This window comes from Coturnix japonica, chromosome 1 (assembly GCF_054131305.1).
Source record: "Coturnix japonica strain WE chromosome 1, WE-NBRP24, whole genome shotgun sequence".
NCBI classification, from domain to species: domain Eukaryota; kingdom Metazoa; phylum Chordata; class Aves; order Galliformes; family Phasianidae; genus Coturnix; species Coturnix japonica.
This window is the reverse complement of record NC_140663.1, coordinates 75774594-75791620: the sequence shown is the minus strand read 5'-3', so window position 1 is coordinate 75791620 and position 17027 is coordinate 75774594. Positions and strand designations below refer to the sequence as shown.

Below are 17027 nucleotides of genomic sequence, written 5' to 3'. Positions count from 1 at the left end.
CCGTTAGTAAGGCTTTTCCTTTCCAGCTGCCATTGATACGAATGACGCTCATTCTTGTGCTGGCAAAGGGAAAGAATAGATGAGTTAATGTCACTTTTTCTTCCCTCAATTCTCAGATTTGACAACTACCAGGCTACACTGTTTCACTAAGAGAAAGGCCTGTTTTTCACTTAAGAGCACAAAAAGCATACAGAGAAAGCCATTTTCAAGGTCAGAGGGTTGTTTTGACATTTAAGAAACACTAAAACAGATTTTGGCTTTTAAATCTGTAAACCAGAACTACTTCCTGACCTGAGAGACAACCTGCCAGATTTCTAGCTGACCACAGACTTCTCAGGGTAAGCTGGAATTACCAGGTATGTGATGCCGTCTAGGTGCCTGCTTCTGTGATTTTAAAATAAAAAGTTGATCAACCTTAGAATAACACAGTTTCTGAGACCCTTCATACAAGCGGCATGTTCTCCTTCTCACAGTAACTAAAGAGGCAGTCCTTTCTTTAATAACCATGCTGGTACAATATTTTGCTAACTGCTGGAGAATCCAATACCTTGAGATGAAAATAATAATGAAAAAAAAAAACAAAAAAAACCACCAAAAAATGAGAGAAATAGTAACATTTAAGGTAGTAGAATCCAAATAGCTGCTTTTATTTTATACCAGGGCTCTGATTCTCTTACCAACCCTGCTCCCATACAAACCAATTCCATTTATCGCTGTCTGACAAGCCAGAGATCTCCAAGACTGCAAAACTGCAAAATCCCAGGGCAAACTGCAAATGGGCTGATAGAACGGTTCACAGAGAGCATACACACGCAAGTTGGTTATGCATGCACTGCCAGCATAACCTTGCTATGCAAGCTCAACATGACTTAGTGCATATGCAGTATCAAAGGGTCATATTGCTGTTAAAGACATGCAACAGAACGCTTTGCATTGCTGCCTCTTGCTCTTACAGCCTCTTCTGCCTGTGCTCATGGCTCTCTTTGTTCAAAATGGGTTGTAAACCAGTTATGTTGCTGAAGATGAGAGGCTGTACTTGCCTCTCACTCCAAAACAGCAACCAATTTTGCTGTCTCAAGTAGGCAAGAAAAAACAAAAATGATCATTGTTTTCCTTCCATATTTCTTTTTAATTAATCATGACAAAGCTTGAAAAAAATCTGTTCAAAAAAGGTGACAACTGGAGGTGCTCAGGCAGCCATGGTAAGGTACAATGGTTAAAGTGGAGGGGTTGTACAGAGGACGCAGGGTTTCTTTTGCTTCTGACATGCCTCCCATGTGCACCTGTGCTGTTTTAAGTGATGTCAGCTGTTGCATTCAAAGTATTGTCATTGAAATAGTTTTGTTTCTTAAGACTTTGCTTACTGGCTTTTAGTTTGTTTCTCTTTCAGACAGAGTTTCAATGCAACTGTATTCAAAGGTCTGTTGTGAGGTTTTTTAAGTATTGTTCCTACTAGTTAGTGGAAATGCACAGAACTTGCCAGCCTGCAACTCTGGGCCTTACAGAATGCAACTCTTTCTCCAAGGAAAGAGTTAGGTGTTCCTAGCTGCCTAGATACAATTGTTTTCTTCTTGTGAATCCACAGTGCAGGTGAGCAGATTAAATCTTAACTAATTCTGGGGCTGCTGCAAATTTGCCTGTAAAATGGCAAGCTGAAGACTCCCTCATGATTATCGTTTCACAAGGACCTCAGATCAGCTGTGCTTCGAAAATGGAATTATATTTATGGCCCAATGAAATATCAGTGCTGAATCCTTAACCTGGGGTTGCTGCTGGAAAGCTGTTGCATAATGCACAAGGCAGTGCCGAGCATTGCTCTCAATCTCAGCATCAGCCATTGTGGAGAGCTAAAAGAGGGAGCACCATGAAGCCTGCGTGATGGGCAAAGCTTGAACAAGGAGAAGGTTTCTTAGGTGAGAACAGCATTTCTACGAAAATGCTGATAACAGCTGAACTTCTAGATGGAACAGCATTCTGGAGAGCTGGGTCATGATTACTGCTAATACGGAGAGGGAGAAACTGAGGTGCTTTGACAGGAAAGCATGAGATTCTTTCAGCATCAGAGGGAGCTTTTCTGCTAGTGCTCAAGTGAAAACCCACGTCTCAATCCCAACAGCAAGCCACAAGCTCATACTGCTTTTACTACAAACAGATTTCCCTGCACCATACTGTACTTTTCTTCTTGTTGACTGTTCAGTATGGTCATCCAAAAATACTCCTATTTGTGTTATTTTTCACACACACCGCCCTGAAACAAAATTCAGTATGAAAGAAGAGCAGATTCCTCCAACACAGCTCAACATCCAAACTAAGCAGCAATAAAATGGCATTTATTCACCAACCGAGGTTTCAAACAGTAAAATGATTGTTGCTGAGCTACGGATTGGACTGTTTCCTGAATAAGACCCCAGAATACATTGCCAGTGGCAGCTCTGTCACCTCTGTCACCATCTCCTGGGGGAGAAGGAGGAGGATTGTAAGCATGTGTGGGGCTGGGGCCTGAACTCAGTGCCACGATCACAGGGGCAGAATGGGGCAGGATTCACCATTGGTACTGAGGTAGGAGACAGAAAGAGGCAAGCTGGGTACCTGGTGTGGGTGAGGCTCTTTCTTCACCTGCTAAGGGAGATGGAAAAGGACGAGCCCTGGGCTCCACAATGCCAAGCACGCCTGGGAGCAGCTGCACTTCAAAAGCTGAGCAATCTGAAGGCATGGGGGTGCTAAACATGCTCACATTTTCTTTCTACGCGAACTTTGGCAAGCCCTGCACCTTCCTCTGTGTCTTTGTTTTCCTGTTTGAATATGTGATATTCAAATGAAATATAAATATTAATATTTGATTAACTCACAGCTACAAAGCTTAGTTCCTTAAATTCTAGCACAGATCTTTGAAATCTTTGAAAAACCAGATAAATATGAATTCTTTTATTTTTCTAGCATTACATTAAGGACTGTACAGTCGAAGCTGATGAATTAAATAATCTCTGTCTATATTTGCTTGTATCTTTCTAAAACCGTTACCTTTTCAGCAGAAATTTCTCATGCCTTGTTTCAATCCAGAAATGACATTTTTGGTAAAGCTTTGCAAAACTCATTCAGCTGTTTTTGAGTCATCCAAGTATGTAAAAAACAGTTTCCAGCTGCTAAGTTTTCCATAAGCCTTTTTTTTCCTCCTTCTTCTTAAACATGCTTGTATAATTATAACTCAGCTTTGTTTTAAAACATCAAATTTGACACATACATAGTCCTGAAAGAGAAGGAGCAGCCCTGCCATCTTCAAAAGCATTGGGTTTAGAAATAATAAGGCTATTCCCACATTAAAATATCTTTCTTTTCCTAAAGATTCTCCCAGACTTTAAGCTACGGTTTTCTAACTGGAGACACCACAGAAACTGAAACTTCTCAACTGTATAAATAACCAAAAAAAACCCAAAACCCCAAGCACCAAAAGTGAAGAGAGTCACTTCTAAGTAAGGTGCAACACAGGAGGCCGGTGAGCACTAGGACGAGGCTCTGTCCTGCCTATAGTTTGCTCCATAGACACAAACACATTTTAAGGAGAACTGCTGTAGCTTTAGCACTGTCTTCTTGCTCTACACCTCCTCTCCAAAAGTTCAGAACTGTTATTTACGATAGACAAGGACACAACATTGTTCCCCCTACCATAACATACAGCCTTCACTGGGCTGGCAATAGTTTTCTGTAAGGGTTCTGAATTCAATTTACCATTAAATACTCCTGCAGTTTTAATTATTGCATCTTTGCAATCAGATTCTTCGCTTATCCTCTGCCCAGATAAAAGTGCAATGACATGATATCAAGCAGTCATTTATTTAAACATTTCATTTAATCTGAGGTATTTCAGTTTTTGATGCCTTAGTGAAGTAAATATTGGTTCTGAGAATATTAATGGTGGCTGAAACAGGAGCTGCAGTTTGATTGATTATTGGATTACACAGACTTCATTCTCAAAACTATTTTCTCATATGATGATGTAAAGGCATATGTGACTTTTCTGCCTCGTGCAAACCTATGGCCTCAGCAAGAGTTCTCCGGTTAGGCTACAGTAACTCTTTCTGTGCAAGAGGATATTCACTGCACGTGCAGCTTTTTCCATGGGGCTAAACTCTGTGGATTTGTAAGGACAAGAAGGAACTCCTTAACTACTTCTCATTTCAAGAAAATAGCAGTACTTTACTCTCATCCCTTCAGGCACATATTCTCCCACTGTGCAGGTGTGAGTCCAGAGAAACTATCAATGTCAGTGACATGACGGTGAATCTGAGATGACAGCCTGACTCATCTGAAAGCAAAAGACACAACTCTGATTGGCTTTCATGCAGAGTAATGTGTGCATATGTGCATGCACGTATCCTTCCTCACCTTACACTGTCTGTGCTATTATCTGTACATCTGTAACTCATTCTTAGTCCATCATTTTTGAGAGGCTTTCTGAATCTGTTTCAAATCACATCACACATATAGACAGTGCTCAAGAAACAAAATGTGATTGTAATATAATTACGGGGAAAAACTCAGCAGCTCCTACCCATCCCATTTTCTTCTCTGGGTACTGTATTGCCTGGGTAAACCCACAGCTAAGGATGGTGCAGTAAAAGACTCAATTGTAAGAAAGGGGCAGAGGTAAGGTTGCTGTGGGAACATTAACTCTAAATTTCCTGAGTTTACAGAGATTAAAATCTCAGTCTTCACATCACATTAGCATACTTTTTGTGCATACAGAGCATGGCCCAGGCAAGTGCATTGTTTCTAAAGGGAAGAGTAAATTATTGGGTAGCTAGGTGCCTGTGCACATTTTGGTAACTATAAGCTACATAGTTCAGTTCTAGTCAATGCTACTGGATTCTGAAGCCACCCAATATGACAACAAAGTGGGAAAGGTAATGAAAAATAAACAAACTAAGTTATGCTGTATGCCTCACTATTCTAAGCTTCAGTGTCGAGACAAAAGAAGAGTAGAGTTTGCCATTTGCCTGTTTTTAATAATCACAAGAAGATCTGCCAGATGCACTCTTTAAGGGCTCTGTCTGTCTGGACCAGGTAGATGCTGCAATACACAAAGGACTTCACATACAGAGAAAGAAAGAGTGCTCATGGACAATGATGCAGCATTCTTAATTAAGATTTTCATTACTGATACATACATTAAGGTATTGCTAATGCAAGTGCCCAAGCACTCTCATGTGCAGGTAGATGTCTCTGATTCTATCTCTAGAAACCCTTTTGCAAATCACTATGAACATTCACCAGCCAAGGCTCAAAATCAGCTCGCCCGCCCTTTGCTGTTACGACAATGGAAAATAATAGATGATATTTTATTTGTCTGACAGACGAGAACTTAACACTTTGTCGGTGTGAGTATGAATAGGATTCTGCAAGACTGCTACAGTCTATTGAAACTGATTCGGATCTCACATCTGTTTGATGTTGATGTAACATCAGGAGCTTCAATAGCACAAGCGTAGCAAATGTTCAAGCAAAAAAGGGAGAGGCATACAGGCAAATGGAAAATGGGATAAAATGCAACATAAGTTTGCCAAAGGTAGATTGTAGTAAACTAACCCGATAACTTTCTTTGATAAGATAACTGATTATTCAGACAAAGGAAATGCAGTAAATTAAATCTATCAGCAAAGCATTTGATATGGTATCACAAGGGAAATTATGAGGTAAAATGAAGATTAGCAAAAGGATTGTAAAGTGAGCAAATGCTTACCTGAAGGGCAGTGTTAAAAACAGAATCGTTGGGCAAAATGATGGCCATATTTACACAATTTTTACTTAGAAAAAATAAATAAATAGCATTTTCTAAATTAAAAAGTTTTGGAGGACTAATTCCACAATTTTGCTTTCTGAGACCCCTCAAAAGGAGAGGACAAGAAGGAGGAAAAAGAGGGAGCACGGTCAGCATCAAGATAAGGATTTATCATCTGTAATAAACTTGTCATTAGCAAAATTTAGGTATTATTCACTTGCACAATAAATTTTTGGTAACATTTCCACATTATTTCTACAGTCCTTTGGGAGAGAGCCATGGGTCGCTCAGTAGTTTACTTGTGCATTAAGCATCTAGTTCTGTTCTGTGCTTTTGAAGCCCTGTTACTCCCAGAACAGGAAGCAGCTTCTGCTACAGATCTACTAGCTGAATGCCTAGGTCTCTTGTTTAAAGACTTGTCCTTGCCTTACAGCAAAGTGCTGCTTGAAGAAGGTGGTGGGGAGAAAAATCACGTGAACAGAAGAATTAGAAAACAAGCAAACAAACAAACAAAAACCCCCACTGCTTCTGCTTGAACTATTTGCATGCTTTTCTTGATCTATTCAGGCTATGATGTTTTATGGATTTCTTCGTTAGGGCAAACTGGTTGACGAGTAGCAAGGCTACACTATCGTACTAGCACTACCTGTGCTATGATGACATGCATCAAAACACAGGCAGGCAAAGATGTAAAGTGAAGGCAATACCACAGAAGTTACATTAGAAGGTATCGATGTGAGGTTAAGTTGCAGGCTCCAAAAGAAATGATCTGGCAGCATACTTTCAACAAGCTTGACAATCTTCCCTGAGGCATGCCTCAGTCTACAGGTAATCCAACGACTAAAAATGTTACCTTCTCATTAAAGTTCATTGGAAGAAAAGCTGCACTTTTCTTTTAGTTTTCTGCGGCAGAATTTATTTCTTAATGTCCTAACTAGATGATGCTATGCGTGCATGGACATTCACAGCAAGAAATTCACACCAAGCATCAAAACTTGAAGGATTTAAGTGCAATAATTGAAAAACAATTTGTGAAACGTTCTATTCTTTGAGGTTGGTTATATGCTGATCACACATTGTAGGTATTCTTCACACCCTTCACTGCATATTGCAGAGCATCCAGACTGTAACACCTTAATTTCTGTCTTTTATCTAAAACAGAGTTTACTGCAAAAAGTGAAATTCTATTAATCCCTTTTACTGGCATCTAGGATAAGTGAAGGCAGATGAATATGAAATTTAAACACATGCCCAGGTCCAAATGTTGTGACTGATCCTTACTTTTGTGATTGGTTAAAGAAAGAATACCTTAAGTTGAAGGTATTTGAAGGTGGGATCCTCATTTTGCCTCTGAAAATTCAAGCCATTCTGCATATCTTTAGGAAATTAAAACATTAGAAAACAGCATTTGGAAAACTGATACAGTGACTCAATTAAATTTAAAACTCAATCTGGTGAAAGAGGAGAGGAAGATCTATTCAAATCCAAAAGCATTTGCTTTTACTTGTGTTAAAAAATCTAATATTTTGAGCATGCAAACATATGAAAATATTACCTGGGGGGCTCTATTTGTGAATTACATTCAGTATGATATTATCCAAAATGATGGATGCAGCAATGAGCAAGAACTTCAGAGGAAGAAAACATTATTTCTTAATTTGCTATGAATCTTTTATATCTAAGATTTCCCATTCCCACCAAGAGGTAAACTAGCCTTCATGAAGCATGGCCTGAAGACTAATCAATGTTCTCCCGTGAGTGGCCTTTCAGTATCTGAAGGGGAGCTAGTAAGGAAGAATGGGACAGACTCTTTTACAGGGTCTGTGGTGACAGAACAAGCGGAAATGGCTTCAAACTTAAAGAGGGTAGATTTAGGTTGAATATAAGTAAAAGGTCTCTTACAGGGACAGAGGTGAGGCACAGGAACAGGCTGCCCAGAGAGGTGGTGGATGCCCCGTCCCTGGAGACTTTCAAAGAGAGGCTGGATCAGTCTCTGGGCAGCCTGATGTAGCTGTACATGTCCCTGTTGATTGCAGGGGAGCTGGACTACATGACCTTTAAAGGTCCCTTCCAACTCTAAGGATAGTATGATTCTAAGTTTTGATATGTACAGCTGTGCAATGGCCCACAGGAAAACTCTATGGTAGATGGCTTCAATTTGTTTTTTAAGTGAGAGTTGGAGAGAATAAGGCAATGCATGAGATACTCTGAAAAGCTCATTTTCAATTGTGGTGTCCTATACATAGGACACTTATCATACATTTAGAGACTTGGTCTGGCATTTAGACATCTGGGAGTACTAGTATTTCAGTGACAGTCTCAACAGTCAAATTTATGACCTTTTGATAAAGAGGTGGCTTTTGGGAAACCATCTATTTCTGGATACCTGGTTTCATAATAACCACTCCTCTAGTGCTACTTGCTTTCAGCACTTTTTTTTCCCCTGTCTTATATCTGTTGTACATTTTAAGGAGACAGGTAAACAGCGTGATGTTAAAGTTCGGTGCATCAAAGAGAATTTTTAGATAAGGAGAAGGACTAACAGCATTTTTCAGAAAAAAAAAAAAAAGGGAAAGACATGTGGTGGTATAACTGCAGAACAGCAACACACTTGCCCAGGTTGGAAGATAATTCACCATAACTGCAAAGAGATTATTCTGAAAAGCTCTGCTACACTCTGTCGCTGTGCCATTTTGCACAGCGATTTCAGACCTAACAAACTGGACCGTCTTAATATTTGGATGGTTGATGTTCAAACTGCTGTAGGCAATGCTGCTACTGCTTCAGCAAGGTGTTTTTTTTTCTATCCAAACAGATTAAATGATGCCTGTGTGAAGTTAAGGGGAAAAAAAAGGAAAAAGAAAAAAGTGCACTGGCCAATTGCATTTTCTTTCTGTCACTTTCTTTTTTTCTATTTAAAACTAAAATACTGCATTTCCAGAAGTTTCTAGTTTAAAGTCCATTTTTTCTTCTGTGGTAATCTGTTGAATTTGTTACATTTCAAGGAAAGCTAGCACTCAATACATTATACTACACTAATTAGATGAAAAATAACCCAGAACAAAAGGATCTCCAATAAGCGTAATGGCAGAAAAGGGTGACATTTTCAGTTGTCATGCTAGCCAATCTCAAATTCAATCTCATTCACTATCAGAGGATATTTTGTAGGTTCTGCAATTATGAACAGGAATGCTTACATTCCTCTGTCATAGTCCACACATCAGCTCCACAGCTATGGGTAGCCATTATTATTTGTTAAATAGGTTGAATATTAACACTTAAAATAATGCTTAAATAAAAAACTTGTACTAGGTTTTGCCCTTTTCCCCCCTCCCAGTTAATTCTACCATTTTCTGGATAGAATCTATTTTTATCATGGATATTTTAGAACAAAACCATGAACTTTATCAGAATCATTTTAAAGAAGCCATTTATTTTTATTTTTTCTTTCATTTTTAATGCAAGTCCTTTTCTTAAGCCCATTTGTTGGTTGTCTTCAGATAAAGAATCAAGATTGAAGTTGCAGCACTTGAATAGGAACATTCCTCCCAGAGTGCATTCTCAGTTACACAGTTTGATTTCTATAAACACTTCAGAACAGAATTTCTCCTCCACTTCTATTTCTAGCTTGTTTCACCGTTCCTCTCACTTACAAACACCAAATATGGGGCCTTTGCTCATGATCTCTCTTTTTTGGAGAATTCCTTTTCTTCAGGAGGCAAACAGTGGCTGGGAAAGTGCTACCCCTTTCCTGTCTCAAATCGCTGTGTAGGTGACCATTCCCTTTGAACAACTCCTTGTTTTCATGATTGGATAAATGACCCTTCTGGACAATTTGCATGTCAATTTATTACATTAAGTATGATAATTCTTGAAAAAATGCTAGCTCTTGAAAGCTGTTGTAAATACGACGCTTATTACATCTAGACTTTTTTTTTTGGCATTTTGCAAATGTTCATTTTTGATTCATGAATAAGCTTGACCTGGAGGTTATTATACTCCTCTGAAGTAATGGAGAGCTTCTTAAGAAACTTGAGAACAGAAAAGATGCCTCCTCCCTGTTCCTGTTCACTGCTGCTGTTCTCAAGTTCCTCATCTGCAAAACAACACTGAGCACACAAACCAAGGGGTTCAGATGCTACTAATTAGCAGATATTTCACAATGACGGTTCAGAGTGCTAACAGGTAAATGTTTGCTGGTAAACAAGGACCACCAGCAAGAACATGTAAACAGATAGCAAAGACTGTTCAAACATCATGATGTCTGATAAAGTGAATACATACTCTCAAAAACTGGCAGCTGGTAGGCTGGAACACTGCTGGGTGTCTTTTGACACACGAATCACTGATCATATGATGGATGGTTCTCATAACTATGATGAGATCAGTAAGATGCTGCTCATCTTCCCTTAGGTCATCATTACTTGACAGAATATGTCTTCATGAACCTGAGGGATAAATGGCACTTTTTTTCTTTTTTTCTTTCTTTTTTAACATGATGTCAAAGCAAGAGAATCAGAATCAGTGCAGAATCTAATAAGGAATAATGTTGGAGTTCACCCCAGTTAGATCAGAAACCTATTTCAAGGAAACAAACAGATGTTCGTGGAATTAGGTTAATATGACATGCGGCTTCTCTGTATCTGGATCACTTTGGGGCATTTGTTCCATGCACTTACATAAAGCTAACAGCAGATAACTCTTCAATATTGTATGGGTTCCACCTGAATGGGTAGTGCTCTAGAAGTAAAAAGAGTATCCTCTCTTTTTTGAAGCCGTCTATCTTACTGCAAAGCACCTTAGTATTTTCAGTAACTGTTACTCATCATAGGCTTTATGATAGAAAGGCTCAAGGGTAGTTAGAAGACTTTCTTCCTTGAAAAGGTCTGTTTTCGACAAAGAATCTACCTGCTTCTTTTAAACTCATGAAGACACTGTAGTGAATCAGAGATTAATAAATGGGAATATTGCCTAAGAGACATGAAATCCCTCCACCTCTGAAGACCAGACTACATGCATACAAACAGACAGTACATAACCTGGAGGAAGAATGAATAATCATCAAGTTGTAGGTAGGGATACGAGAAGTATGTCAAGCAGTGGGAAATGAAGCAGAAGACAGAACAAATCTGTTATTATCTACAGATCAGAAACATGTTTGATAGGTACCATTAACAGCTTCTAATGCAAAAATGTCCAATTTGATTTTTTCTGTTATGCAAAAGAACTTGAAAGATCAAAGACCTGAAGGACCTACCTTACAGAGAGAAAGAAGAGAGCCAGTACAACCAGGACAAACTTATACACATGCCTGAAATAAACTGAGGATCCTACAGAGCTTGTTGAGTTGGGAATGGAAGAGTGCAAAGAAGCCCTCAGCTGTGGAATAAACCTGACTTAAAGGAACAAACAGGTTTGTGAGTCTTCCTTTACAGCACAGACAAACTGATGTGCTTGTACCAATGCTGATGGCACGCAGTCCTGCCACAGACATAAATGACTTTGTTGCTGCTGCACGAAGTGTTAACACAAGCAGTGTGCACTTTGAGGCCCTGAGCATCATTAACAGTTTTTATCAATATTATGAAGTTCTGCAACAAAAATAATAGGATTTGTCACGGGCTGTTATGAACCGCCCCTGCTGGATAAATACATAATACATGATGGCAAAGGTCTGATGGGACTTTAATCAATTGCCTTTCTGAGTCAAATAAATGTCACATTAGACGTAAGCCATGCTGTATTCTGTAGGGGCCTCTGCTCCCCTCATCTCACAGGCCTGACACTGCTACAGGGAGCCATGCACGCGCATAGACTCCTACTTATTTGCAGCAAATATATCAGAGCAAAACAGGAATAGTATGCTGTAAATTATAGATTTGGGACACCTTATAATGAAAGGAAAAGGGGAACAGAAAGAAATATGGGGCCATCATTGGCATGAGAGGTCAGCTCAAATACATCTCGGTGGTAGCTGGCACTACCCACCTTTGGCAGTCACTGCAACATAGCTCATGTTTGTGCCAATAGGGCGAGGGAGAAGCAAGTGTGCCATTTCTTTGCGCATGTATAAAGTATTGAGTCAACTTTAAATGTTAAAGACACATAATTTAGGTCTCCTATCAGCAAAAGAAAGCTCTTTGTTTCAGCACACACCTGAAAAACATTCTGAGTATCCCTTTGCACTTCAGCATTCCTTTGAAGAAATTCCAACAACCAGAACTCAACTTGAACATAAATTTGCAGGTTTAATTCCTCTTCCAATTATGAAAGAGCTATTTTTCTTCCTGTGCTATGTTTTTTTTCCTTTAATGCCAGGCAGCATATTAACAGCCATCTACTTTCCACTCTGAACAGGTTGTAGGAATGAATTTAAATTGTGAAATAGAGATCTGAAGTAACACAAAGTCCAGGCATATTTGGACATGGAGTTCTAATCCTACATTTAAAAATCCTCATTATTTTTGGCAATCGTTAAATACAGCTTAAATACCCGAAAACAGTGCTTAATAGGCTGGTGGACTGGAAAACTTCAGTCTGTCTTTACTTAATTATAGTAAATATTATGATGTGGTAGTGCTATATTTACCCTTATCTCACAACAAAAAGTTTCATTGTTATAATACAGTAGACTTCATTGCCGATATGTATTAAAGACTGTTAGCAAAGTGCAAACTTTTGTTCTAAGTACACAAAACCATCACATGGCTTAGAGCTTGGCAAGTAAACAAAGAAGAAAAAAGCAAACTCTCCCAAAAATTAATTCTCCTATTCCCCTAAAAAAACATACCAAAAAAACCCAGCAACCAAAAAAACCTCAAACCATTGAAATCTTAATTCTTCCTGTTCAAGGTCTTAAGAACACAATTACCTGGATTTATGTAGTATTTTCTCCAATGAAGAAAGTCACTACAATGGCAACTTATGAGGCAGCAGACAAATGCAACAGAATGAGAACAGGCAAGAAAAGACCACTACATAACATTTTCTAAATAAACTACTAACAAGTTTTTAATTCTGAAACTGTTAAGTGTTGAAGCAGATGCAATATATTTAATCTACCCAGATCAGAAGAGTAGATCATTACTAGATGGGAAGGCACATTGGACTAGGATAAGGAAGGGTTCCATGGTACCAGGACAGTATCCATCAGAGATGGGTTGAAATGCTAGTTGACTGCTACTTACACTTGCCCAGCTCTTGCACAGCATGGAAATACTATATACTATCAGAGTTCAACAGCATAATACCCTGTACAAGAAATACATCTCCAAACTGATATGTACATACTCTCATCCAAAAATTATCTTATCAATTCCAGATCAATTGATCACTCAAGGTTACTAAGACTGAGTGCCAGAAGGTGATACTGCTTTTAAAATTCTAGGCTACTGCATCAGTACAGCAACTCAGTACTGAATCTTGTAGCCATACGGAGCAACAGAGGAGTTCACAAATGTTTTGCACTGATCTGAATGGAACCCGAACAAAATGTACAACTTTAATCAATAAAAAGTATAAAATGTTTGGTAGCAAATACTTACACAAGAGTCAGGAAAGGTTCCTTCAGAGGAAGGCCACAAATTGATTGTGAGTGATCTGCAAAGAAAGGGGAGAAAAAAGGACATTATGAAATTAAGAGATAATAAGCACTTTAAATGATACCAAAATAAAAGAGGGATCGAGGAGCCTCACAGATGGTAGCAGTTCCCACAGGAGAGAAAAAAAAAAAAAAAAGAAAAAAAAAGTGTTTAAAATTTTCGAACTGCATAAATGTTGGAAGTTTTGAAATTACCTGACCCCAAAACTATATAGCAGAGAAAACTGGCAATGGCCAAGGATTTTTTCAGTCCTGGGATAATTCCAAGCCAGCAGAGACTAAATATCCTCTGGTGGCTGTTCAACAGCCTCCGTGAAATAGGCTTGTGGCTCCTATGGACAAATGCTCTTATCACAAAAACACTGCCAGATTTGAATGGCATCCTTCTTAGCAGCCGTGCCAGATGATACAGGACTCTAAAACAGAACTCGCCTTCTTGATCCTGACCTTCACAGAAGAGGGGTTAGGCATATTATTAGGGCTGAGGATGCTTACATTACAGCTGATAGCTGCACAGGAAAATTGTGTTGTCTTAGTTCCTTCTGTCAACACAGTATCTTTTGGACTTGACAGATTTGTTATCCTGAAACCCCCAAGAAGAGAACGGATGCATCAAAACAGAAAGGCTAAGGGATTACAAACTTTTGGTAGGCGAAAGGTCTGGTTTCCAAAGCCTACAAAGGAATATCTCAGCTTTTTTGCCAACAACTGTGCAAAACATATTAACACGGGATGAAGCAATGGATAAAATGAATCAAAGCCTAATGCTCTGAATTGTAACAAGAAGATGCACTCCTATTTGACAAAGGCTACGGATCAGTCTGGTTCTGCCTTCCAAGCTGAAAGAAATTCCGGCAGTCAGAACAGACTGCATCCTCCAACAGATTGCTGAGCAGGGTACCAGGAGCACAGTGCACAAAGACCACGGGATCCTTATGGTGCACTCTAGTACTTAAGTCAAGCCATGGCCCTCGTCTATCGTCTCCTGCCAATTACAAAGAGATGAGCTCATTACTCAAAGCAATTAAAAATATTCACAGAAGTACAAACCTAAGTTGAGATAGTGAAGAAAAAGGAGGAGCTGTCACAGGAGAGAAAGAAGGAAGGAAAGTAGAAAATTTCTTCAGAGCTGTAGCTATTATTTGTGGGAATTATGGGCGTGGTAGAGGTGAGTGCAAGAAAGAGCATGCATGCTTATCTAGTGCTAGGTCATCCAGCAGTAGCAGTGGAAGAAATACAGCAAAGAACAGAGAGATTCATAAAAACTGCTAGACAGCAAATGATGTGTATAGCATTTATCGGATAGGCCACCGCCCAGAGAGACCCTATTTAAACTGCAAAATCTCTCTTTAAAGAAGAGAGGAAACAGATTATTCCCGCACATTTGAAAGATTTGCATGAGACAGATGAGAAGATGCATTCTGCCCACTGAAAAGCGGAAGTGATCCAAGATGGATTAAGACAGAGGTGATCAGAGTAGGGGAGAGCACATCACTGTTTGTTATTTTTCAAGAATCCATAACTCCAATGAAAACTAACAGGGAAATTCAGGTGGAAAAAACACCCTGCTCTGCTAAGCTTATATCCCTTATTTGCCTTTTAGAGTGAACATGAAGCCCACAGACACAACTGTATGCAAAGGACTGCAGTGATTGGTAGCTGGGAATTATTTTTTTCAGGTTTTTGGGCAGCTGGGACACTGAGTTGCACCACAGGAGAACCTTAGACAAGAGGTCTGGGCCAAAGAATGTGCCTTGGAGCCCCAGAGCTAAAAAGAAAAAAAAAAAAAAAAAAAAAAAAAAAAGAGAAAAAAAAAAGAAAACAACAGAAAAAAAAAAAAAAAAGAAAAAGAAAAAGTGGGAGGCATCCAGCATGAGAAAAAAAACAACACAGAATGGAAAATTTTAGCCCAGTGGTTAGACTTTGGCTGCATTATAAGCAATATAAAACAAGTTCTCTTAAGGGAAAGCGTCAAGCAACTTTGAAGACGCGGATGCCAAAGAATTCAACAAATTATGGCTTGAGACTCTGGAGGTGCTGAGTAATGACTTACACCAACATTACCATAGAATTTGCTGTAAGGAATGAGCAAGACTGTCATACCCAATTAAAACTGTAGGGTAAGCCTGGACGGGCAGGACATACTGGAATCTGCAAACTAGAATCTGGCAAATCACCAGAACTGAAACACCATAATTTTTTAAATGATCGTAATTGGTTCAGATACTTGATTACAAGTTTTGCTAAAAATATATATATAAAAAAACCCAAAAGTTTCCAAGTAAAGCATTTGAAAAACAAAATGTGTCCGAGGAAACTATGATTCATTCCAGGTTAGATAACTGTAGCACACGTATGCCGGAGATAAGTGGGCCAAATTCTCTTCCCAGTGCCCCGTGCAATCTTTCAGACTTAATTGAAACCATGAGCAGAACCTGAACCATTAAAATGCTGGGTTGAAACTTTTCATCATACGACACTGTTTGTCACAAGAGACATACTTAACCTAATTACATTATATTAACACAGTAGATTTCTTCAATATATACTATTGTATAATACATAAAAAATGAAGTATGAGAAAGCTGACTATTTTTCTTAGTTCTTTCTGTTATAGGCAGAATAATTACTAGTCTCTGCCATTTGTTTTCCACCCAGTATTGCACTATTTCATGGGCAGACAAAAGGAATCCACTGATCTTTTTCATATTCAATCCCTAGTGTTAATTAATCATTATTACTTGGAAGCTGTTTTGGCCATTGGACAGGATAGCCAGCGGCTAATCTTAAATCTGCTCTTGATTCATTGTGGGCAGATTCTGCCCACTTTCTCTTTCTCTGCTGTGTGAATATATGCCATTTAAATCACAAAGACAAAAAGACAAGTAAGACATAAACCTTAAGGATATTTAGGAAGCTCTCAATGATTTTAATAGGAATTAGTTTTCTAAATGCTGAAGAATTTCTACTTATGTAGTTAGATGGTAAAATCCAGTCATACGAGTTATGCTATGTAAGCAGGTAATTGATTTATGAATCTAAATATCATTTTCAAGGAGACTTAGGCACTCCTGTCAAATTTCATTGGTAGTTGCTAAAATTTTGGCTGTAAACCACCTGAGGACTTGAAATTTTTTAACCTTTGTTAGCACAAGTACCACTTACTTTCAAGGGAATTAACATTTTAACTGCCAGATTGTTTCTGATATTGGAATTTAGTTGCTTCTAACAATTTATTCACTAAATGGCTTGAGTTAAACATCAAAACAGCGATTCTGTTCCATTTGTGAAAATGATTCAGGGTCTCTCAGATGTAACACGTTACCAAGATGAGAAATGTTATTCATTCAACTGCTTTATAAATTATGGACCACTTCAAACAGGAAGAACTTGAGATGGATTCAGATAATCTCAATCTGAGTGCTTTCACCTCAAAACATTTTCAATCTTTACCACTATGGAACCACTAAAGGGGAGAGCTTTATCACATGCCACCTACTGAGTGTATTGAACCTAAGATGTAGAGTCTGGCTACACCTCTCCTCCTGGAGGCACTATACCTCCTCTGTATATGAATTACAATTCAGTCCTAGTGGTGGGTGAAGACAATAATTTAGTTACTAGAGAACCCCTCAGTTCAAAGAAGGCCAA

The 17027-nt window shown here is 38.8% G+C and overlaps 1 protein-coding gene across 22 annotated transcripts in view; it reads right to left on the bottom strand.

The window, feature by feature from the left end:
• Nucleotides 1-17027, bottom strand: part of ZBTB20 (zinc finger and BTB domain containing 20) — a 432215-nt gene that overhangs the window by 98133 nt on the left and 317055 nt on the right. For all 22 annotated transcript variants that reach the window (XR_014945328.1, XR_014945329.1, XM_085545034.1 and 19 more), the window contains one exon: nucleotides 13321-13375. The gene's annotated coding sequence lies outside the window, so the exon portion shown is untranslated. The remainder of the gene's footprint in view (nucleotides 1-13320; nucleotides 13376-17027) is intronic.